The 27291-nt window shown below is 35.4% G+C and overlaps 1 protein-coding gene across 1 annotated transcript in view; it reads right to left on the bottom strand.

The window, feature by feature from the left end:
* The window catches only part of LOC309392127 (cadherin-19-like), an 82539-nt gene extending 62309 nt beyond the window's left edge, over window positions 1-20230 (bottom strand). The window contains exon 1 of the mRNA XM_081953120.1: window positions 20092-20230. The gene's annotated coding sequence lies outside the window, so the exon portion shown is untranslated. The remainder of the gene's footprint in view (window positions 1-20091) is intronic.
* Window positions 20231-27291: the final 7061 nt, after the last annotated feature.

The raw sequence follows: 27291 nt of genomic DNA, 5'->3' as shown, positions 1-27291 counted from the left end.
GGGACATCATGAGTTCTAGCTCTTCCTTAGGCATGAAAGTCAGTTGGGTGACTTTGGGGCAGTCATTCCCTCTCAGCCCAATCCACTTTGGATTTGTTGTGGGGAAAATAAGGAAGAAGTTTGAATACTAGCTATGTTTGCTACCTTGAGCAATGGATAAAATAATAAAGGGGATATAAAAATATAAATGCATAATATATACATACATGTAAGGACTTTTAATACTATTCCAGGTAAGGAATGGTGAGATAGTACATTTCTGAATGAGAGAAGATGATGCTGTGACCATAAGGACTGGTAAGTAGACCAATCCCATAGAACCTTACTGGATAAGGAGCGGATGGGCTATGACCACTTGTGCTCCAGAAGGGGAAACAGCATTCACTACCAAATCTATGAAATGTCCCTCTCTAGTACATATAAACTACTAAAAATTCATTTATAAAAAAAAAGTCCACAACAAGTTGACTTGACCTGGCAGCAGGGAGAAGTTTCGGTCAACAACTGTGGCCCAGTAAGCCAAACTGTTTCCATTCATTGACTCTATCTCAAATATAGTACAGTTAGCATACTGACCTAACTGGAATAGATAATAATGTTGCATAGATGGATTTAACATATTCCACTATCTTCCTGTCTTTTTTTTTTTTTTTGTGCCTTGCCTTTGCAATGTAGTGGGCCCAAGGCATATATATTCAGGTTCTGCTTTTACTCATGGCTACTTAGCAAAGTATCAAAGCTTTGCCGGGGGTCCAATATATACTGTATTATTGTTTGTGTGCATGCAAATAAAATTATGTTATATCTTCAATGTGAGTTGGTTTCTTCAGATGATCGACATTTGGGCCACAACAGTAGACTTGCATCCCATCTGAACCACCAGATATAAAATCTGGGAAAATTATTAAAGGCTTGAGAATTTGAGGTCCCATACATATGACAAAGCAAAGAAATGTTAAAGGCTTGAGAATTTGAGGTCCCATACATATGACAAAGCAAAGAAATGTTGGAATAGAATTTACAACTTAATGCAGAAGATTCTCAAAGTGAATATAAAAATAAAACCAGAAACAATTTTGGGAGGGTTTAAATGGATAAAGACTTGGGAAAAAAATGGAACTCTAATGGTACTGTATGTATATTGATGGAAGCAAGATTACTTTATGCACCAAAATGGAAGGACACTTTGAGTCCTACAATGGATGAGTGGCTGCAAAAGTTGATGGAGCTAGTAGGGCAAAGGGGAAAAAGAAAAAAAAATACATCTTATCCTATTCTACTGCACCAAAGGGAATAAGATGTATTTCTTTTTCTTTTTCCCCTTTGCCCTGCACTTTTCCATTCCCCTTTTCCTCCCTTACTTTCCCACTGTTTCCTTTTTTCTTTTTATATTATGTATTTTAAACTAATTAAAAAACAATTGAGTTTGAGTTTGAGTTTATTTAATTTATAAACCGCCCCCTCTCCCCGAAGGGACTCGGGGCGGTGTACAGACAATAAATATACAATAGAACAACAAGGCAAAACACAAAACCCAGACAAACCAACTTAAACACACAGTCCGTACAATAACCAAACTAACGATAGTTAAAAATAGTTCCAATTAAAACCAATTTAAAAACCCCAAAATTTAAAAAATTTAAAATGCCATCCAGGAAGGTCAGGATTAAATTATACTATATTTCTGATTACAATTACAATTGGGCCAGGCCAGCTAATTTGAACAAGTGGGTCTTGAGTTTCTTACGGAAGGAGCGGAGATCAACAGTAGTTCTAATATCGGGGGGGAGGTCGTTCCAGAGGGTTGGGCCCATCACAGAGAAGGCCCTACTCCTGGGCACCGCCCGCCCGCATTGCTTAGCGGATGGTACCCAGAGGAGTCCCTCTCTGTGAGAGCGGATTGGCCGCAGGGATGTGTGGGGTAGGATGCGATCCCGCAGATAACTAGGTCCAGAGCCATGGAGCGCTTTAAAGATGACAATCAACACCTTGAAACGCACCCAAAAAGCCACAGGCAGCCAGTGCAGCTCGCGCAGGAGCGGTGTTACATGGGAGTACCTGGTACTCCCCATTATTTTCCGTGCGGCTGCATTCTGGACCAGCTGTAGCCTTCGGGTGCATCTCAAGGGGAGCCCCATGTAGAGGACGCATGGATGATTCATCAATGGTAATTTTTTTCCAGCAGATTCACCTATTTCTGAATAGGAATAGTGGCAAAAAATCCACATTCAATTTAAGATTCAAAAAATCTGATACCTTTTTTCCCACTTATATCTGCCAGCCAAGCGAGTTCTGGTGGGAATATCCTTTAGTTTGTAAACACTGGTTTACCATCTAGCATTCTATGTGCACCCAGACTTATTCATCAAGTTATATATTATTTATCTCCTTATTTTACAATATCTGCTATTTCCCAGCTCATACATGTTTGGGATGTAGTTTACTGTAATAACATTAAAAATACAGAAATTACTTATCCTCAAATTTATTAACAAAAGCATAAATAATAAATAAATAATAATATTCCATACCAAAGGCCATAGAAATCACAAAAAAGTCTGCCAAATGGCTGGTTAAATACAATACAATAGCAGAGTTGGAAGTGACCTTGGAGGTCTTCTATTCCAACCCCCTGCCTAGGTAGGAAACCCTATACCATTTCAGACAAATGGCTATCCAACATATTCTTAAAGACTTACAGTGTTGGGGCATTCACAATTTCTGGAGGCAAGCTCTTCCACTGATTAATTGTTCTAACTTCAGGAAATTTCTCCTCAGTTCCACGTTGCTTCTCTCCTTGATTAGTTTCCACTCATTGCTTCTTGTTCTACCCTCAGGTGCCTTGGAGAATAGTTTGACTTCCTCTTCTTTGTGGTAACTCCTGAGATATTGGAACACTGCTATCATGTCTCCCCTAGTCCTTCTTTCTATTAAACTAGACATACCCAGTTCCTGCAACCGTTCTTCATATGTTTTAGTCTCCAGACCCCTAATCATCTTTGTTGCTCTTCTCTGCACTCTTTCTAGGGTCTCCACATCTTTTCTACATTGTGGCGACCAAAACTGAATGCAGTATTCCAAGTGTGGCCTTAACAAGGCATTATAAAGTGGTATCAACACTTTATTAACACAAAATAAAATGATCTTTACTACCATGCAAAATACCAGTAAATCTCAACACATTGGATGTTGTACAAAATGGGGACTACTATAATTTGATGCAGGGAAAAAGCTGTATGCCTGTGATGGCAAACCTATGCCACGTATGCCAAAGGTGGCACACAGAGCCATATTTGCTGGCAAGTCAGCCATCAGCTGCTTTTCGGCCTTCCGAAGGGCCAGGGAAGGCTGTTTTCACCCTCCCCAGGCTTCAGGAAAGCCTCAAATCCATTTCTGCCTTCTAGAGGGCCTCTGGGGGGGAGGGCAGGGAAGGCCGTTTTCACCCTCCCCAGGCTTCAGGAAAGTCTCCATAGCCTGGCGAGGGTGAAAACTCCCCCCCCCCACACAGGTGGGTGTCATGCATGAATGTGAGGGGGACCTCGTGCATGGATGTGCAGGTGGGTGGGGCACTCTCCATTGTGGGTCTGGGCGTGTGCACATGCACGATAGCGTGCGCACACACAATTTTGGCATGCCTTTACAAAAAGGTTGCCGTCACTGCTCTATGCTATTCTCTATACATGCACACATGGGCTGGGTACTTGGAGGGATGGAATCTGAAATACCTTGGAGCCAGGCAATGTAAGGTTAAATTTGGCATTTTGAACTGGACTTGGAATTTAATTAGAAATCAATGAAGGAATCAGATAATAAATATTCCACTATGGTATAGATTTGTACCTGCTAGTAACCAGGCCCATGCATTTTGTACCAACTGAAGTTTCTTGGTCTCTCTACTCCATGTAGAATATTGTAGAATAATTTAATTGCATAGTAATGAAGGTAACAGTTATATTGGGCTTTGTGTTCACCTGTAATACAAGGCTGAAATGCTACTGGTTCGGACTGGTTCACCCAAACTGGTAATAAAAAAAATACCGGTTCACCCAAACTACTAGAAAAAAAATTGCTACCGGTTCGGGCAAACTGGTATTTCCGACGATCAGCTGTGACGTGCGATTTATATTTTCTAGAAAGCAGGATTTCCTGCTTTATAGTTAATCTAAATCAAGTGGCACAGCGGATCCCCCCCCCCCCAACTGTTCTACTTGCTCTCAGGCGTGCTTGGTAGCAGGCTCTGCCTACCTGCCCGGACGTCATCACATCCATTTTTGATGCTCTGTGCATGCACCGAAGATCCTGTGCATGCGCGGAGGTGGAGCATGCTCACATTTGTGAATCGGTAGTGAAGGTGCTGTAATGGGTGCACCAGTGACAACAGGATAAAGACCACCTGCATACAGGTTGATCCAGGAGAAACTTCAGCTGTGGACTTGCTGTTTCAAGGGAAAGGTCCTCATCCTTATTATAGAACCATCTCTAAGCCAATAAATTGCTGTACAATAGCAGTTCCACCTTTCTAGGATTATACTTGAGTTTGTTTCTACCTATTCAGACTCTCATACACTCAGATATCAGGTTCGGATTTTCCGAGCATCTTTGGCTTGCCATAGGACAGCATACGAGTGATATCTACTGCAAAAATAAAAGAATAATCATGAGCCACCCAGAGTCACTTATGTGTGATGGGTAGCTATGTAAACAAACAATAAACTAAACTAAACAAATTCTTCTGGCAACCTTACGTTAATGCTAAATAGCAGAGAGAAAAGGCTAAATCCTGTGGATTTGACTACATTTCTTCTCCTAACTACTTATTAGAAATGTCCACCAAAATAGGGTAGAACTACCATAAATAATGCAAATTGTCCATTGAAATACCATGGTTGATTAACTTAAAAGTTTCTGAGATATCTAAAAGTCCTCACCACAAATGAAAAAAAAAAAGTACACCTATACCAGAGATGCCAACACAGATCTTCTTCCCGAATTATCTGTTGCTTTCATGTCACACCCATTATCTGTATAGTGGTAAATCTTAAATTGTCTATATATGTGGCTTTCTGTTTTTAAATCAATGTTTGCCTTAATTTCAAGTCCGTTCTTGGGGGGAAAAAAACCTATATAAAATTGTATCCCATAAAGCTCATCTTATAAAAGGTACATTATGGCCTTAGAGTTGTGTTTTGTTCCTTCCCTACTCAGCGTATATATGAACCTACTAATTTAATTATTTATTTATGTGTCAAGAAATACAAGGAAACAAGTATGAAAACACGTGAAAAAATGGTACAACTAAATATATATAAATAATATGGATATAAATAAGCAAAACATAGCCAAATACATAAAAAGAGTACATATAAATGGGAACAGTAGGAGAAGGTACAGTAGGCACACTGGTGTGCTTATGCACGCCCCCTTAAGAACCTCTTAAGAAATGTGTGAGGTCCATGGTGGACAGTTGAAAGTAAAAGATATGGGGGTTAGAAGAACTAACAACAGGATCAGGTAGGGTGCTCCACACACTTACTACACTATTGCTGAAACGGTTTTTCCTGCAATCAAGATTAGAATGGATTACATTTTTTTGTATATCTATTGATAGCCCTTGTGTTATTGCAGTTGAAGTAAAAGTAGTCATTAACAGATAGGATATTATGGCAGATTATTTTATACGCTAAGCTCAGGTCGGAACGTAGACGGCATAGTTCAAGGTTGTCCAGGCCTAAAATTACTTGTAATTGTTCTTAGATTCAAACCTTCACTTTCCAAAAATAGCAGATGTGAACATGTCCCTTTGTTGCAGGGAGATGATACAGATATTATGCAGTTGACTTTGGTTGACCTTAAACAAGCCCTCAGAAACTTACAATGATGCAGGGAAACTAGCTGGTAATTAATCCTCAGAATGATGGCTTTGGCCAATAAACCAAAGAAGCTGAACTGGATAAGAGAAGGGCAAAAGACTGCTGCAAATGAAGAATTTTAAATGCCTTGGGATAATATATCAGGATTCACTGTTATCAAAAGGACACATTAAATTTCTGGTTCTGGTGCTCAAAGAAACTTTTCAATAGTTGTAAAATTATTCTGTTGGAAAGACAGAAAACATAGCCCTACATCTCTGAAATAATTTGCTACCATATCTCAGCTGCTCTATAGCTTCACAGATAGGTTCTTACTGTCAAACCCTGGCCCTAATTACAAGTAAATGAGGAAAGAAAATGTACACCAAGTTCCTAAAAGCAGAGTTTCACACATTTAAAGATATAGTATGGATTAGACAAGCAAAGACTGAGGGAAAAGTGTGTCTTTTAATATTTAAATATTGGCTTAAAAGTGTTATTTCTCCATAGGGCTAAATCTGCTTGCCGTATTCAGCCAATTTCAGTCCTCATGATTTTAAGCAATTCTGGTAAACTCTCATAATATGGCCTATTATAAAACCTATCTATGGATTATATGCATGTTTTAGAATTTATCTGGGTTAAGAAAATATCAGAGAAATGTTTTTAGACATCTGAACTCCAAGCACATCAGAGAACAACGAAAGCATCATAGAGAGCAACTGACTAGCTATGTATTTTTACTTCATTTACTTTAGCATTCTAACTTTTGCTCTTTAGAGTTAGGTTTAACTTAGTCTCAGTAATTTTGTGGGGGGAATTTAATAAAGACCATAATTTGACAAACTTGTCCTTGTGATTCTGATCCTATTGAGCCCATCCTTTATGTGATACTTCACATGATTTCTAATGACAGGAAGAATTTAATCTTTCTTTCATTATTACATGATCCAGCTTAGCCTGATGAATTTTATGGTAATATTCTTTTATCAGCACAAAAACGTTTATTAGACATAATTTGATAAAATTTTGCATAGCAGCTGTCATTACCCACAAACAAATGACCTTGAATTCTACTGAAGGATATGTACATATGGGTTTCTTTACATTTTTTTTTCTTTTTAAATGTCATTTTATTTTTGATTGCTTATGATTGATTGATGGACAGAATGGATGGAAGGATTTGGTGATGGGAAGGGATCCAAATAATTTACTTCCTTTAGGAATCATTGTGATCAATGTCATCATCACATTTTATCAACAACCTTTCCCAGAAAGTGACAGTTGGAGATAGGGTAGAAGATGGCTGGAATGACAGATGTCTTTTTCAAAGAAGAGTTGACCTCAATCTCCCTCAAAAAAAGCTTTCAGATCCATCTAGTCACACTCTTTCTATTTGCCTGAAGGAATAGGAGGGCCCACAAGTGATTGAGCTTATGGAACTGAGTGTCTTATTCACTTCATCAAGGTCAGATACCATTATCAGAGGCAACTCCATTATCACATTAAATTTGTCTAACTGGTATCTAAATGAACAGGAAACTTTTTATACGCAAACAATTTCACAAACATGCCAAAACAGCTCATCCAAACATTACCCTTGATTCTGCTACTGGAAAGGAAATGAGTTATTCTTCAAAAAGCTATATCACCATTGTTAAGAGAATCGGGCTTCCCCCTTGACTTTGTTTGTCAGAAAGTGGAAAATAGTGATCATCTGACCATGGAGATGCTACAACAGTTGCAAGTGCGATAAAATCATCACAAGTCACTTTTTTCAGTGCTGTTGTAATTTTGAACAGTCTTTAAATGAACTGTTTGTAAGTCAAGGACTACCTCTACTTTAGGATAAGCAATTGGGGGGAAAAAGCACCAAGGAGCAATTTTATTCAATTATCTGACTGCCTCTGAATTTCATAGGATGGCAGCTATGTGCTAATACTGCCTTCTAGATCACTAGAAAAGTCTCCAAACACAGTCAGGAAATCTAATGAACCATTCAAGTAGCTCTGGATGTTCAGTCATGGTAACTGAAGTGTCTTTTCTTTTCTTTTTTTCCCCATTTTTTATTTTTTTAAATAAAAACAAATAAAACCATCCTCCATTACAAACTTGTAGAAAGTGTGTCAATTGGTTACACAGAGTTTTCGTGCATCCCTTCCACCATCATCACCTCTAATTCATATCAAATTATCTACTTTACATCACACACACACACACACACACACACACACACACACACACACACACATATATATATATATATATATATATATATATATATATATATATATATATGTTTTCGTAGATTTTCACGGGTGTAGGTATGCTGGTTTTGTTGTATTCGGGTCTTTTCCCGTGTAAAGTTGAGATTGTCTTTGCAACGTTTCGGCAGGATCGCACCTGCCATCTTCAAGCGTAGGATCAAAATGTGGGCTTAAAAAAAAAATTTTTAAGCCCACATTTTGAGCCTACGCTTGAAGATGGCAGGTGCGATCCTGCCGAAACGTTGCAAAGACAATCTCAACTTTACACGGGAAAAGACCCGAATACAACAAAACCAACATATATATATATATATATATATATATATATATATATATATATATATATATATATATATATATATATATATATATATATATATATATATATATATATATATATATATATATATATATATATATATATATATATATATATATATATATATATATATATATATATATATATATATTGCTATCATCATACCTCATCCTTCATATGACGATAGTTGTTTTAACGTCCCTTTATAATAAACATTCCAAAATTTAAAACAAAACCACATAGTGGCATTCCCTTATCTATTTTCAATATCATCCAATCACATTATACCTTTATAACACATTCAAAATAAAAAAAAAATAATTATGTTTAATAACAAAGTTTTTAAACCACTTTTCTTAATCATTGTTTACAATTTTTATCCAACTTTCCTTTTATCCTGTCAATAGAAATTATTACATTATTATCATTATTATTCATTTATTTAGCAATAGTTTGACTAAGTTTAATTTACTTTCCCCCTTTTTTTCACCATTTAAATTTTTTACCAAATTTACTCTTATCAAACCAATACACACACACACACACACACACACACACACATTGTTATCCTTATCAATTATTTATCTAACTTTATCCATTAACACTATATTTTTAACATAATGCTCTAATTTTAACAAAATTTTTAAACCTCTTTTCTTAATTATTGTTTACAATTTATATCCAATTTTCCCTCTTAACATGTCAATACAAATTATTACATTATTATCATTATCAATCATTTAGTTTGACTGTGTTTAACTTACTTTTTCCCCTTTTTTCACCATTTAAAAATTTATACCAAATTTACAAAGTTTTTAAACCTCTTTTCTTAATCATTGTTTACAATGTACATCCAATTTCCCTTTTATCCTGTCAATACAAATTATTACATTATCATCATTATCAGTCATTTATTTAACGATAGTTTGACTAAGTTTAACTTACTTTCCCCCCTTTTTTCACCATTTAATTTTTTTTACCAAATTTCCTCTTATCAAAACAATGCATACATACGTACATACGTACATACATACATACATACATACATACATACATACATATACATTGTTATCCTTATTAATTATTTATCTAACTTTATCCATTAACACTACATTTTTAACATAAAACTTAAAAAAAAAGATAACACACTGTCCAATAATGCTTAATTCTGCCACTTATTTCCTCTTCTTTACCAATTTAATTTAACTTCAATCTTTTTTGGGCATTCTTTTATAAAAATAAAATTTTCTCATCAGATGGAGACACTTTCTCTTTCCGCTTTTCCTTCCGTTGTGGAGCTGTCCCGACTTCAGCAGCTTGAGGCTGTGCTTTTTGTCACCGGCTAGAAGAGATTCTCTTGGATCAATCAGGGACTTTGTGATGTCCCTGAGATCAGCAAGATGTACCCTTCCTTGTCACCATCTCTTTGGGACGGTTTAGGTCCAAATGGACTGTCCAGTGGCAAAAGTATTGACTGCGATCTTGGAGCCCCGAGATTGCACATCAAATCGTCGCGATGTCAGACATTTCCCCAAGTTCCTTTTCTTTTTTAAATTGAAATGTTTTGCTGTTTATCCAAATAGCTTCTTTAGTTTGACCAAGTTGATTAGAGGGATCTTGGATATGCCCTCTAGGGTAATTTAATTTCCTTGCCTATACAGGCTTGCTAGGCTCCTTAGGGTCATTAAAATTAACCTCCCTGGTGGACTTTTGAAGTGGTCTTGATCTTTCTGGGGATTGATGCAAGGGTGGCATAAATAAAGGTAGACAAGTTGTGTATGAGGCCTCCACCTCTATTGAGGGAAGGATTTTCCTCTTTCATCATCATTATCATCTTTTAACAACCCCATAATCCCTTGTGGGGTGGAGTCTGGACAACTGAATGGAGCTGAGTGTTTACTGGCCAGATGCCCTTCCTGTCACGAATGCGGAGTTATATTCAGCAGATATAATCTCATCATGCCCAGAGAGAGAATAAAATCTGCCTCTACCTAGAATTGAATTCACAGCCTCATGATTGTGAGACGAGTGCTCCACATCTAGGCCACCACACCACTCTAAGGATTTTCCTCTTTAATATAAATAAATTCCTTTCTCAAACCATCTATCTATGCTGACCAAAATGTGAACATTATGATCCACAGAAGAGTATCATTTTTCTTCCACGTGAAAGTGTACTGCTGTTTCTGATCCTGTGGTGTTGGGCCAGCATACCTTACAATACAATACAATAGTAGAGTTGGAAGGGACCTTGGAGGTCTTCTAGTCCAACCCCCTGCCTAGGCAGGAAACCCTATACCATTTCAGGCAAATGGCTATTCAACATCTTCTTAAAGACTTCCAGTGTTGGGGCATTCACAACTTCTGGAGGCAAGCTGTTCCACTGATTAATTGCCCTCACTGTCAGGAAATTTCTCCTCAGTTCTAAGTTGCTTCTCTCCTTGATTAGTTTCCACCCATTGTTTCTTGTTCTACCCTCAGGTGCCTTGGAAAATAGATTGGCTCCTTCTTCTTTGTGGCAACCCCTGAGATATTGGAACACTGCTATCATGTCTCCCCTAGTCCTTCTTTCTCTTAAGCTAAACATACCCAGTTCCTGCAACCATTCTTCATATGTTTTAGTCTCCAGTCCCCTAATCATCTTTGTTGCTCTTCTCTGCACTCTTTCTAGAATCTCCACATCTTTTTTTACATCGTGGCGACCAGAACTGAATACCTTGTGTAAAGGCTTCTTGATTTCAGGATTAAGGAACACCAACAGCGCGCGCGCGCGCACGCACACACACACACACACACACACACACACACACACACACACACACATTATCCACAGCCTCCAAAACAGGCTCAGAACTTTCTAGGCCAAAGCCTTCAAGAAAAGCTATGTTTTTAATCCCTAATGGAAGGCTATCAGCTTGACTATAAGGTATTAAAAGTAACATAAGCATAGTAAAAGCATTGAGGGTAATTAATTTAGTAAATATGTGAATATAGGCAATAATATGCTTATATAATAGTACCCTCAGTACATTTCCTAACCAAATAATTCCCGCAATACAGCTGAAGATTTTTAGCTGGACAAATTTTTATACCAAGTAGGTGATTAGGATTTTCTTTTTAATGACAATTGTAATTGCCTTAGTTCCAAATCAAGGCATTTTGATTTCAGGAGTTTTTAGCAACACTGACCTCTCCTGTGTCCTAATACAGTTATTAAATGCTGGAAGAAAGCCAAAATTCAATTGTATCTTGGTGCTACTTCATCATTATTTATGATTTAATCAGGATACTGAATATGCTTTACATCCTTGTTCAGATTTACTTATACATGCATTATATCCTTGCTATTAAAATTGTTTCCTACCATGAAAATTTTCAACTAAGATTATTCAGAAGTGCAGTGTTGCTGTCTGAATGTTTTTCTATCATTTCACATTATGAATAAGGAATTACCTATTTATATTTACTTTATTTATAGCAAAAATATGGAACAATTGAAAGAAATTGGGATCAGACCAGATGTATGAAACTATCTTTGTGTTCAAGGGAAAAACAACAACATTCTAATCTTTTTTCCTGAATTCAGTTTATTTCCTGAATTCAGCTTATTGGCAAGAAAGAAATGCGAGAGGGAGGGAGGCAGAAACTGGAAGATTCATGTAGTATGATGTCATTATGGTTATTCATAAAATATTGTAAGATGAAGACTGAAAATGGATACTTGGTGAAAGCTCAGTGAATTTGGCATGGTTTGCATCTGGAGAAGAAGCCATCAGAAGCTGCTAGTGCCAGGTCAAGCCACTTTTACTAATTAATTCAAAAGTGCTTGATATATTTTCATATTGTCAGAAATGGGAGTTGGTGTAAATCTTTATTTTAGTTTAAATCTTTATTTAGAAGTTATTTTAATGGGATTCAACTAATCTAGTATTTTATAATACAAATCAAGATTGTTGGAGGGATCAATTCAGAGGTGGTATTCAGCCAGTTCGGACTGGTTCTGACAAACCAGTAGCGGAAATTTTGAGCCGTTCAGAGAACCAGCAAATACCTCTGGTTGGCCCTGCCTTCCTGCCCCCGCCCCTGCTGTTCCCTATCCTATAGTCCCTTGTTTTTAGTTCATCTGATTCACATGGCAGAATAGATTGCCGTGCCTCAGCTGAGCTAAACAACAGCTCAGCTCACCAGTGCTGACACTAAGGGCAGTCTTTGAGTGGTGTATGTGTGTATGAAATGCTCTCTCATAGAACTGATAGGAAAAGATTTGGAATCCCACCACTGGATCAATTGGGATATGTGACATCATACTACATGGAGAGAATCATCATATCACTTATACTAGATGCACCCAATTCTGACCTTTTGCCAGATGTTATGACACTAGATCAAAAATGCAGTGAACAAATTATGAATTAAGATGAGATCACTTATGACCAATCCCTATTCTGAGACCCAATCTATTTTCAGAAAAGAAAGTTCTTTGGGAACAGAGAACTAGAAGGTCTTAACTTAATGATTATTGTATCTATACTGAAGTACAAGCTATTACTATTCTAATAAAGCTGAGTCCGAAACTAACAATAAATTGAATGAATAAAAATTATATTTATGAATCAGCTGTATATATTCCTATTTACAAATCAGTTCAATTGAATTCAGTGGACTTTACTTCCAGGTAGGGGTGCTTATACAGAATTAGTGTTTTGAGATATTTTGTGTAAATGGAAATTAAACTACAGCTAGAGGAAGATTGATTTTATCCATGTGATTATGAATATGCGTATATCTTTTTTTACATATATTCATTTTAAAAACATATCATATTTTAAAAACAACTTCAACATATTTCACTCTAGTTAGCTCATTCATTAATTTCCAGCCAAGCATTAATCAATTACTTATCTTAATAGTCAAAAGAGTTTATTGTATAGTTTTGTTTCCAACACTATTCTTAATTTTCCTTCCCCAATGCAGTGATTTTTAAAAGGATTGGATCCTAACAGATCCATGTGTACAGATTATTGAATAGTTATATCCTAAAGGCATTTCAGACTTCAAAAAGGTTAACTCTGATTTGTTTTTGTTTTTGCTTGGCTCATATACTAGTTCATGTTTGACAAATTATCAAGAAAAATGTCAAAATGGACAATTATAAGATTGTTTATGGCTATTACTATTTTCTTCTGACAGGTTGGAAAATAGTGTGCTTTTTCACTTCTTATTGCTTTGTGCTTAGTAATTAACCAATTCTTCTCCCAAGAATATCCAACCAGGAGATATGCTCACTTTTGGGAATTGTGAGAAAGAGCTGGAAAACAAGGATAAAACAAGGATACAATGGAATAGCTTCCACCCACTTTTAATACTAGAGAGATGTGCCACTTCACTCAGCTTCAGTTTGCAAATGTCAGTTCGGGAGACCAAATAAACAAGTAAGTGTATGACAGAGTGGAAAATCTGTTGAAAACCACATCAGTGCACCATGAAATCCACCATTTTTAAAGGCATTTTATGCTCCTATGTTGAAATGAGTACAATGCCATGTAGTCTGTATTATGCTGGATAAAAGGAAAGGATCAAAACAAATAGAAATGAATCATTTTTTTCTCCATTCACTAGTGACTCTCCTTGGGCATAACTTGTGGGGATATGGAAAGAGATTTAGAAGAGCAAGTAACCTCTTTGATGAAGAATAAATAGAAATAGGCATTATTGTCTGGAAAGAAAGCAAAAGATCTGTAAAGTGTAGTTCAGGCTGTTGACTAAGAAAGTGAAGTTTATTCCCCTTCAGAATAAACAAACAAAAGAAAAATAATGTATTGTCATTGGCAGAGAGATTAAAAGGGAGACAGATGTTCCTCTTCAGTGAACATTAATAGATCTGAATAAAAGAGCCTCAAAGAACTAAGTACATGGAAATGGTAGTAGAACTGACCTACTTTTATTTACTCTTTTCAAATGATTGGTAAGCTTCATTGGTGAAGTTGTAGTGGGTGCAGAATGCATTGAGCCTGATTATGACCAGGCTTCTGGATCATAAACTAGCTATTTCACATGAGCTACAGTGCCTGGCTGCTTTCATTTGAAGCTGTTGGTCTTAATATATTTACAGCCTTTCATCATTTTGGATCAAGGACCACTTAAGTTCATTTCAGGATCCTCAAGCATTATGATCAAGCTCTAATCAGAGATTTATTAAATGTAATTGTTAAATTGACAGGCATAGGGAAAGTGCTATTTTAGTTATCGCTCCATATTTATGGGAAGGCAGGATAGTGATGAGCAGTTATTTTTTAAAAATTAAAATGCACCTTCAACTTAAATGTCAGATGTTTACTCACTAAATTTTTATAAGAGTTTATATTTATGTCCTTTCTACATGCTGTCTAGAAACATTGTTTTATCTAATAACATTTTAAAGAGAACCCCTTTCTCTGCTCTTCACTCCCATATCACCATTCTGTAGAGTGTAGAATTCATGCTGGTTAGCCTTTCTAATCTTTGCAAATAAGATCTGTGTTCCTTTGATTATTGTGAATTAAATGACGTCTTTCATTCTGACATTCTGGATAAGTTAGTGAACCATTTTACTGTTTTCTAGGACATGTTGCCCTCAGGGTTCTGGCCAAAACACTATGATGGATCACTTCCACTACATTTGGTATAAGTAAGCAAACATGTTATTATGACATACACAACTTAGCCTGTTTTTTTTCTCCTTTCCTGAAGCACTTCCTCCCTCCCCCCTCACATATATATGTTAACTTCCTCTGCTATACATAGTGTCTCTTTCCATGATGTCCAATAAGGGGGGGTGGAGATAGAGCAGTGGTGGGATTCAAAAATTTTACTACTGGTTCTGTGGGCATGGGTTTGTGGGCGTGGGTTTGTGGGCATGGCATGGCTTTGTGGGCATGCCTTGGTGGGTGTGGCAGAGAAAGGATACTGTAAAATATTCATTCCCACCCCACTCCAGGGAAAGGTTGCTGAAAAATCCCCATTCTCTCCCAATCAGCTGGGATTTGGGAGGCAGAGAATAGATGGGGGCAGGGCCAGTCAGAGATGGCATTTACTGGTTCTCTGAACTACTCAAAATTTCCTCTACCGGTTTTCCAGAACTGGTCAGAACCTGCTGAATACCACCTCTGAAATAGAGACATACACACCTGCGGATGTGGTATTTTGAATTTTGTAGATATGGACTGGAAAAGTCCATAAAACAATTAGATATTGGCTTTATGTGTTCCATAGCAGATAAAAACAGGTGGGCAAAAGGTGAGTCCACCTGAAGGTAGAGGAAATTAAAAAGTAAAACCTAACAAATTCATATTATCTAATACAATTATAGTCCCCACCTCTATAACAAAACCTAACACATCATAGCAAAAAGGGAAAACGTTCCCGCAACATAGTCATGATTTATTAATTTTGATTTTAGAAAACTGTAGAAGATGTAGTTTTAAAATACCTCATTATGTATTTTTTTGCTTTTTAAATTATGGTTAAAGGTTAAATAACATTTCAGAAGGTTACAAAGCATGATTGAACAAAAATGAAGTATGATCAAAGGACTCCAATTAAAATAGCATTAGATTTTGAGAGAATAAGCTTAAATTGAGTTGAATCCTGAAGTAGTCTTAGTACAATATACATTCACTCTGAATTTGTGAAAGGAGACATCTGTCTGTCTGTCTGTCTATAATCTATCTATCTGTTTGTCAGTCAGTCGGTCAGTCAGTCTGTCTGTCTGTCTGTCTGTCTGGGTGTTCCAAGTAACACCCCAACAGAATCAAAACTCCAAGGCAGGCATTTTCCTCATCTATCATCTATTTACAGTATCTATAAATGACCTTATCTATGAACAAAAATAATTCATTAATCAAATAGCTAGGAACAGCCAGTTTTGAAAAATAATATGCACACCATGCAGATAGTATTTCAAATATTTTAAAATGCTGCACAATAACCTATTTGGAAAAGGAATCTAGAACTGAAAGTGAAAAAGAGATGGAAAAAAAAGCACTGGGGCTGATGGACAATTTCTTATTTCGTATTTCTTATGCAATAGGGCTTCAAAGAAGACATCAAAAGAACCAAAACTTCATGAGGGTACTTTTAAGTAAATACAATCCAATAATTCAGCTATCTTGTTTGAGACCCAAATCAATAAACTCCCTGTCCCTTTCTGTTTATCCCTGTCTACTTTCTTTGCCTTCAAACAACAGCCTTCAAACAACTGTCAAAGTATTTGCATCTCTAGGAGTTCCTCAAAATGGCAAGACCAACATAGCAACTTTTTTCCATGCTGTCCAATTGGGGGGGGGGGGAGGTTTCATTCCTTCCCTCCATCCACATTTTTGAGATTTCTGTTGCTTTAGCCAACTGGAACAAAGTTTTAAATGACTGGTGTGCTATAGAGAAGAAAGAAAGAAAGAAAGAAAGAAAGAAAGAAAGAAAGAAAGAAAGGAAGGAAGGAAGGAAGGAAGGAAGGAAGGAAGGAAGGAAGGAAGGAAGGAAGGAAGGAAGGAAGGAAGGAAGAAAGATCCGGTTAAATTTGGATCCAGGTAATAGTATAGCAAGCTATTCCACCTCCTCCCATCACATTTAATATAACAATAGATTTGCATTCAAATGCCAGTGTATCATTAACAGCTGGCATACCTGATCATTTTGTAAAATGTCATGCAGAAATAAACTGTGTTGATTGTTCCATTTCCTATTTGTAAAGAAAATAGATGGCTTTGGACTAAGGAAAGTGATAGTGCAGATAAACAACACATCCCGTAAAGATTAAAGTCAGATTAGACAAAGATTGCGAAATAAAACTCTTTAAAGATTAGCCAAATTTAAAAAGCCACAATGTCTTTCTGGTGATGGCCAAAACTGTAATCCTAGCGTATTTATTAGGAATCATGAATAAATTGTAATTCAATAATATTTGTAAGGCACCCAGAGTCATCTTGTAGACGAAATGGGTGGCATAAAACATAATAAATTAAATAAATTAAACTTGCTATCTAGAGTGGATTTTCCTTCATTGTAAGCATGGATGTATTTGGGGTTATATAACAAAAATATCACAAGGTTCAAGTGATTCTTGCTTATTGTGATGTAAGAAAGTACTGTAATAGGCTGTGAGAATAACCTGGGGAGACAGGAAGAAGAGCCACATCCCAAATAACAGTGAATGGGATTCTAACAACAATGAAATTTGATTCCAAAGGAAAAGGGAAGGGAGAAAGCCTTTCAGAGGAACCTCCCTACTTTTCTGGAAATCAAGGCAGAGGAAGGGTGAAAAACATTCAGACTTACAAAATTGTGTTATTGTAACCTTAGAGCAAAAGTACTATTTGCATTCATGGTTTTGGTTTCATGGTCTCAACTACTTTGAAGGTTGACACATACCTACACTACACATTTCCCTGGCACTATTGTAACCCAAATTACAGCCCCCAGTTTTCTGGGAGCTACATAAGAAGGAAAGAAAGATTCCTGCTGGATCAAATTAATATCTATCTAATCCATGGTTTTGTTTCATGAAATATCAAAGCAGATGCATCTCAGACATTTGTAGTAAAGCAAAAAAAAAAAAAAAAAAAATCATAGCAACAAGCAGCTATAGAATGCCATCATAGATTCTGGTGTTATTTAAACCAGGAAGATTTACAATCAAACAACCTCATCCTTCATGAATATATTTACTGTCTAAATTGCTGACCGTTCTATTCCTCCTATGGATAATTGGGTAAATCATCACTTAATGTATAATAACCAAGTGGTAAATAAGCATTTGGGAAGTTGGATATGTGTCATCAAATGAGCAGAAAGCAAACTGTTCATTCATGTGTGAAATATCTTTTGACAAAGAGCACAACAGGCTCATTATGAGGGGAGATCTTTCCTTGTTCAGTCTTGGAATTTATAAAGTCATTTATCAAGTATTGTACATGCTACTTCAACTAAATGCATATAATATCTTTTCTACCATAAATAAGGCATAATAAATGATAATAAATAATAACAGCCTGTCGCTCTGTGTGCATTTGTGTATGTCTGTGTGTATGTGTGTTGTGTGACAGGAAAAACAATTTACTTTTAATTGCTCAAGGTCTGATTCTAATGCTTTATACTACTTCAGAAAGAAATTTCTATTTCCCATCTATTCCCTCCCTCAAAAAAAAAAAAAAAAGCCACAACAAAAACCATCAACAGACAAATATCCTGTAACGAGGAAATCACAAAAAAATTCCTGTTGCTCAACCCAACCTGTGATTTATTTTTATACTCATATAAACTGGATAAAGACAAAAATGATAGACTACAGACATCATCTCTTAAAACAGTGAAATATTTTCCAGCTAAATTATTTAGGATTGGACATTGGATGAATCGGATAGAAAATATGAAACAGTGAAGTTAAGTTTTGCTAATGCAATCAAACCAAAAACCACCAAACAAAAGAACAATGCGGTTGTGCCACATGTCTTATAACACTGTTTTATCATTAAAGTATGTGCTTGAAATGTACAGTGTCTTAGATTAGGAGGAAAAAAAATATTTAAAGAAAACAGATAAACTCTTCTGTAGATTTCTTGTTCTGTTTGTCACATACACAGTGGAACATACTTCTGTGTGTTTGTTTATTGCACACAGTGATCAGAATTTTCATACTTGACATGAAAACAATGAATCTGTGTAACCACATTTTCCCAATTATAGCTTAGTTTTCAATGAACGGTTTACAACTTTCAGAGGCAGTTGCGCTGAGAATATATTGCAGTGTGTTGCAAAATTCTATCGACATCTACTTTGAAGATATTTTTACTGAAAAGAGTTTACTGCATAATATTACAGTCTAGGTAACTTACAGATTGTGTTTGGAATGTAACTGAAACTGGATTTTTATTCAAAATGTATATGCAATGGAAACAAAGGCAACTGGTCTAGTTTATATTTATATCTGTTATACATTTTCAGTCCTATTGAAATACATATTGAGAATTACTGTTGTTGTTCAACCTCCTTCAAGCCAAAATATGATTTTATGAATAAATTCAAAATTATTGCTACTTTAATTCTGACACTCTTAATGTTTTTTCTGTATACTTTAAAAAAAAAACAATTTTATGATAGAAACAAATGTGGAATTCCTTATCTTTAGTAAATTAGCATTGTAATTTAACAATTAAGGTGTAAAGGTCCACAATCAGAGCTGTGAAATTGATGTTCAGACCAAATTACATCTGTATATTGTAACCTCTTTCTAGCAGAGTTATGTATTTATCATCTCATCATCAACCATGGAGTTATATACATAAATAGATAACTGATAACCTCTACTAAACATAGTACTTGTGGAAAACAGACTTATTTCTGAGTTTCTTACAAGGAAGGTAAAATACAATATTTTATACTTTGAAAATAGCATTGGAAAACACAACACATTTATATTCTAAGCCCAAATACATTTCTTGGTTTTAAAGTCACATCCTAAATAACTGCATATTACTTGCAAGCAAGCATGTTTTTAGAAACAAGGAGTTGGTCTTTCTAGAATTTTCATTTAAAGTTGTCTGAATTTTGATTTTTTTTTTTAAATTAAAGGCATGAACATTATTATTTTTTTCCTGTGGAATAATAAAAATATAAAACTTACCTGTGGTACCAAACTCTCTAGCTTTAGAAAAAAATTAATACAAAAATAGTTAATAAATATCTGATAAAAGGAAACAGAAGTCCTTTTGCGTTTGGAATTTTTGAGAGCTTTGAGAAGTGACAATTTCCTGCCAATAAAAGGCACTTATGTTTTCGGGTTTGAAAACTCACAGTATGTCACTGGTTACTGCTTTCTATTTTGGGTGTTCCTCATAAAACACTGGCTCTTTTGTGCAAAGCATCATAATGCTTCTATGATGTTGAGGTCGAACCCATAGTTAAAGTACAGGAAGATAGTGTTTGTGAACAAAACACAAGAAATTCTCTTTCTTTCTTTCTTTCTTTCTTTCTTTCTTTCTTTCTTTCTTTCTTTCTTTTTTCTTAATGGAGAAAGGACTTAATTTCAAGTACATGAGTGGTAAAAATGTAATACATTTTTCATTTGACTGTTTATATGTGAATGGAACAATGACATCATTTATAGATTAGTGATGAAAACAAATTATCAAATTGAATCAATGAAATGAAATATGGGAATGACTCTTCTTTCATTAATCAAATCAAATCAAATCTTTATTGCAGCCAAAGACCAGCACATTCTCAAGCTAAATATATATGCAGTAATAGCAGAGTGGCTATACCTCTGACCTTTTAAACAGATAGTTGATCATTCAAAAACCAACAGAAACATTTTCATTACTCTTCTTCTTTTCTTTCCCTTGCATCCTTCTTTTCATTGTGGTTTTTTTTTTTTACATAACTCCAGCAGTGCATCAATTCATTATTTTTGTATTATTCATTATTTCACTGTAAAAATATCACCCCCCAAATTTAGCTTTCAAATAAACTGAGTTATTCTGCAGGTTTAATTAAAGAATCTAGAAGCTCAAATATTGTATGTAGAATAAACAAAATTAGAGAAGAGAGGTATTGATATATATATCTTTAAAATATGATTTTCTTTTAAGTATCCACAACTGTTTTACTTTTAACCAGCAAGAGGTGAATTTCACAGAAAAACTGGATTCCTGATAAAAGATGTAAACACTGAAAAATAACTATGGTAAAATTGGATGGATTTCTTTTGGGTTTTTATTATTTTATTCTATTCTACTCCAAATCCCAGAAGGCTCATAATGACTATCTTCCTGTAAAATAAAACATTGATAAATAAGGAGAAAAATACATAAAAGTACTACTACTACTACTACTACTACTACTACTACTACTACTACTACTACTACTAATAATAATAATAATAATAATAATAATAATAATAATAATAATAGAAAATTCTAAATTTTTCTGACTTGAACATTCTGACTCTACAAAAAACTAACCTACTTGGAACAACTTATATCCTCCGACATTACCTTAACAGTTCCTAGGTCCTTGGTTAGGATTTGAGCTGTTAGGCTACCAACCTGCCCCAAAGGCTGTGAATCTCACCAAAGATTAATAAGTGCTTTCAACAATTGAATCGGGATCCATCTTGGAAACGAATCAGTTAATGTACAGTGTAGCTGTAATAGTCACTAATGAACTAGGCATTAAAATCAAAGCACCTAAGCACACAATGGAAAAAGCATCAAAGCCAAAGTGGAAAATCCGATTAGAAAAAAACGTCAAAAAATTAAGGGCAGATGCTAGCAACTTAAATAACATGCATGAGCAACGGCTTAAAAACAGCAAAATCATAGATCAGCTAATCAGAAGATATAGACTGGATACAAGAAACATCAATGAAGCTGTAGAGATTGTAAAACAGCAGATAACAGCAACAGCTAGAAAAATTGAGAGATATGAGGCACGAATCATCCAATACAAACAAAATCAACAATTTCGATCAGACCAACAGCGTTTTTATCAAAGTCTTAATGTGAATAGTGACACCAAAAGTGAAAAACCAGAAAAGCAGGCCACAGCTGAATTCTGGAAAGGAGTGTGGGAAAATGCAAAGGAATACAATAAGGAAGCAAAGTGGATACATGACTTTGAGAAAAGCATTGGTAACAAATAAATGCAAGTATTAGAAATAACAACTGAGATGGTCAAAAATCGAGTAAAAAAAGTAAAGAATTGGACATCACCTGGAAATGACCAATTACATAGTTTCTGGCTCAAATATCTGACCAGTTTATATGCAATATTGGCCAGGCAACTGAATGAAATTTTACAAAATGGTCAAATTGATGAATGGTTGACAACTGGAAAAACATACTTGATTCAGAAAGATGCAACTAAAGGAACAATACCTGAAAACTACAGACCAATAACATGCTTGCCAACAACCTTCAAATTACTCACAGGCATTATTGCAGATAATATTATGGATTATTTGGAAACAAACAACATCTTGCCAGTAGAGCAAAAAGGCAATAAAAGAAGGAGCAGGGGCACAAAGGATCAGCTCCTGATTGATAAAATGATATTAGAAAATTGTAAGAAAAGAAAAATGAACTTGAATATGGTCTGGATTGATTATAAAAACGCATTTGGCTCATTGCCACATAGTTGGATCATAAAATGCTTAGAAACAACTGGCTTAGAAACAATATTACATCCTTAATTAAAAGGCGATGAAACAATGGAGAACTGAGTTGGCAGTAGGGTATGAGAATTATGGAATGGTTAATATCAAGCAAGGAATTTTCCAGGGTGATTCACTTTCACCTCTTCTCTTCATCATCGCGATGATCCCACTATCAGTAATCTTAAAAAAAATGAAATTAGGCTACCAAACAGCCAAAGAAGCTGAAAAAAAAAATCGCATTTATTATATATGGGTGATTTGAAACTCTATGGTAAGTCAGAAATAGAAATCCAATCACTGACAAACACAGTCTGAGTATTCAGCACTGATATTTCAATGCAGTTTGGCATGGAAAAATGTGCCACTGTATCCATAAAAAGGGGCAAAATCACTGTGTGTGAGGGAATTGAAATGCCCAATGGCCAACTAATTAAATGCAACAAAAATGAAGCCTACGAATACTTAGGCATTCTTCAGTTGGAGAACATCAAACATGGAGAAGTAAAAACTATTGTCAGGAGAGAGTACACCAACAAAGTCAGGAAAATTTTGAAATCTAAATTAAATGGTGGAAATGCAATCAAGGCCATAAATACCTGGGCAATGCCAGTTATAAGATACACAGCCGGTATAGTTAACTGGACACAAGCTGATCTGGACATTTTGGACTGAAAAACCAGGAAACTAATGACAATGCACTACAGTTTACATCCACGCGGTGACACTGATAGACTATACCTGCCCCAAAAATCAGGTGGCAGAGGATTATTACAAGTAAAGCAAATAGTTGAAGAAGAAAAACATGCACTGGCTGATTATTTAAAAGAAAGTCAAGAACATCTATTAATGGAAGTAAAGAACAAAAATCTACTGAAGGCCCAACAGATGAAACAAGAATACAGAAAAGATGTGATAAATTCAAGAATGGAGAGTTGGCAGAACAAAGCATTGCATGGTCAATTTCTGGAAAAAATAAAAGATAAAGTGGACAGTGAAAATACTTGTTTATGGTTAACAACAGGTACATTAAAGAAAGAAACAAAGTCACTAATCCTGGCTGCGCAAGAACAAGCTATCCGAGCAAATGCCATTAAGGCCAAAATCGAAAAATCATCTGATCATACCAAATGCAGATTCTGCAAAGAAGTTGATGAAACTGTTGACCACATACTCAGCTGCTGTAAAAAAATAGCGCAGACTGATTATAAATTGTGGCACAATTCAGTAGCACAAATGATCCACTGGAATTTGTGCAAAAAATATAATATTAAAACAACAACAAACTGGTGGGAACATAAGCCTGAAAAAGTCAGCAAAAATCAGATAGTCAAGATCCTATGGGATTTTCGTATACAAATGGACAAAATACTGGCGCACAACACACCAGACATCACACTTGTTGAGAAAAATAAGGTTACAATCATAGACATGGCAATACCAGGTGATAGCAGGGTCAACGAGAAGGAACATGAAAAAATTGCGAAATACCAGGACCTAAAAATTGAAATTCAACGATTATGGCACAAACCAGCAGTGGTAATTCCAGTGGTAATCTGCACACTGGGTGCTATTCTAAAAGCACTGGAATTACATTTAAAACAGTTAAAACTTGACAAAATCACCATCAATCAAATGCAAAAAGCTGCACTGCTTGGATCCGCACGTATATTATGAAAATACGTTATGACATCGTAGGCCCCTGGGTGTGGCCCAACTAGTAATCAATGCCAAATCCGGCGAAACAACTGGCCGCTGTGATACAATTGAATAATAATATCATCCTTGAATCAGTAGTGGCTTAGCACTGAGAACCAACCCAGGCACCTACCATCAGTAATGATGAGGAGAAACCAATAAAATTCCACTTTGGATCAGTCATTGCCCGGGTCAATAAGGACCACGTCAGATGCTATGGCTCCTGGACATCTGTTGAAAAAGGGGCTACAGGGCTCAGTTGTTACTGCCAGGGAACCAGGGCATGCAACTGCAAAGCGACTGGAACCAAAGCGCAAAACTTGGACAACCGAAGAAAATTGACAAATCCTCAAATATTACTATCAGGCAGTAGCAACAGCCAGGGGATTTCAAAAAAGAATGATGCAACTGTGGAAGAAACAACACCCAGAAAGTGACATAACTGAACAAAGATTAATGGATCAAAGGTGCTTCATCATCTGTAATAAAGTTTTCACACAAGCGGAAATGCAACATCTCGAAATATTGCAAATCCATCAAATTGTAGAAGAAGAAAAATGAAGTTTGAATGATTAGGTGAAAAACTGCTGCAGGCTGTGAAAATGGAGCAGCATAAAAACAACAGAAACAAAGGAAAAATATAAGGAAAAAAAGCTGGATGACAGATTAAATAGATGGAAAACCAAAGCTTTCCATGGACAGCACTTGAAAAACATTGAAGGGAGGAAGCAGGGCTGACGTCGCAATGATACAACATCGATATCTCTGCCACTGGACGGTCCTTTTGGACCTAAACCGTCCCATAGAGATGGTGATAGAGAAGGGCACATCCTGTTCATCGAAGGGACATTGCAAAGTCTCTGATTGATCCAGGAGAACCTCTTTTTCTGGCCACAAAGAAGCAGCCATTGAAGCTGCTGAAGTTGGGACAGCTCCAGAACGGAAGGAAAGTGGGAGACAAAATGTGTTGAATTGGTGAGATAAATTTTATTATTAGAGAAGAGAACACCCAAAAAGATCAAAAGTAAAATTATAATTGAAGACAGAAGAGAGTAAGTGGCGAGATTAAGCCTGAATCAAACTTAGTGTGTTATCTTTCTTTAATTTTTTCTTTTTTATGGATGGAATTTTTACAAATGCCTCTTACTTTTTAAAATGGACTGGTTTTTTTCTTTTCCTTTCTTCTTCTATTTTTCCTTTCCCCCCCCCCCCCATGCTTATGGATTATGAATTTCTTTCTTTTCTTTTTTCAACTCTCGATTGGATTGTTTATTTTTGATAACTTTTTTTTAAAAAAATGGAATTTAAAGAGGAGTAAAAACAGAGGAAAAAGAAGTAACACTGCCACTTAGAGGCTGGAGGCTTAGAAACATTGTTTTTTTCCTATTTTCCCTTTGAACATTTGACTTATATCTCAAGGCTTCTGAGTTTGTTTATTGAAAGTGATAGTGGGAAGATTATGGACTGTTTATTCAGGTGCTCTCCTGGAGTACTATCAATAGCAAGAGCGGAGTGAAGAGAAAGCCTTGACTTGAAAGATTATAGTGAACTTGTTTGAAATTTAACAAAAAAAAAGCCTTGGATGTTAAAGTGGCAGTGTTTACAATTTGGAAAAATGGTGCAGCATGAAAAAGAAAAGGAATTGACTTGCAAATGATTATGTTAGAAATTCAGAGCATTGAAAAGAGAATGGAGAATATAAAACAACGAGCACAAAAAATAAAGGAAAGAATTGAAAATACCTACCAAACAGTGATGAAATTTGAGGACAGAGTTCAAAAAAATGAAGAAAAAGATGAACAAAGAGATAAGAAAATTGTTGATATTGACAGTAAATCGAGCATGGGTGGAAATGACAGGAGTTGAATATGGAAAGAGGAGATTGATGGACTGGAACTCTATCTCTGACCTCAAAACAAAGAAGAAGAAGAAGAAGAAGAAGAAGAAGAAGAAGAAGAAGAAGAAGAAGAAGAAGAAGAAGAAGAAGAAGAAGAAGAAGAAGAAGAAGAAGAAGTAGAAGAAGAAGAAGAAGAAGAAGAAGAAGAAGAAGAAGAAGAAGAAGAAGAAGAAGAAGAAGAAGAAGAAGAAGAAGAAGAAGAAGAAGAAGAAGAAGAAGAAAAGGGAGGAAATTTGGCAGAAGTAATGAGAAAAATTATGGTGATAACCAAAGGCAAGTTGATGGAAGGAACAGATGGAGGGTTTTGAGTCTTTACAAGATATGCTATGAACAAGAAGTTGCCAAGAGAAGTCCATATAAGATTTACTATTAGAACAATTAGAACACAAATGCTACAAATGGCAAGAGATATAAGATTGCACAATTACTGGAAGGATATAGGTTGATGTCATGAAATGTCACAATAAAAATTAAGTTAAATTTAGTTAAATTTAGAGTATTATGTATAAAATAAATTAATAATAGTTATAGTCAAATAAATGATTAACCATGATAATAATGCATATATAGACACTAGATTGATAATATGAAATTTTATACTAATTGTAAGTGGGGACTATGGAGAGGATGCTTAAAAGCTTTGTTATTAAAGATAAACAATTTTATGTAGAATATAATATAAAGATGTACTATTATTGGATGATTTCAGGATGATGTAATGAAATGCCATAATATAAATTTATTTTAAATTTAGAATATTTTACATAAAAAGGATGTAATAATAGTTATAGTCAAATGAATGTTTAATAATCATAATACTTGCATAAATATATATTAGATTGATGATATGAGAGTTTATGTAAATTGCAAGTGAAGACTATTGTGAGCAAGCAAAAAAGCTTTGTAACCAATCGACATACTGTAGGGTAACTGAAGTTAATTTTTTTATTATTTTTGTGTGTTTATGTTTGTTTGTTTCATGTTTGTTTAAAAATAAAAACTTTTTTTAAAAAAAAGAAAAACATTGAAGGAAAATGTGATAACAACTTGACATGGACTTGGCTTAAGATGGGAAC

This window comes from Natrix helvetica, assembly GCF_964273705.1.
Source record: "Natrix helvetica genome assembly, chromosome: 4".
NCBI lineage: Eukaryota > Metazoa > Chordata > Lepidosauria > Squamata > Natricidae > Natrix > Natrix helvetica.
The sequence above is the reverse complement of the archived record's forward strand: the minus strand, read 5'-3'. Positions and strand labels throughout refer to the sequence as shown.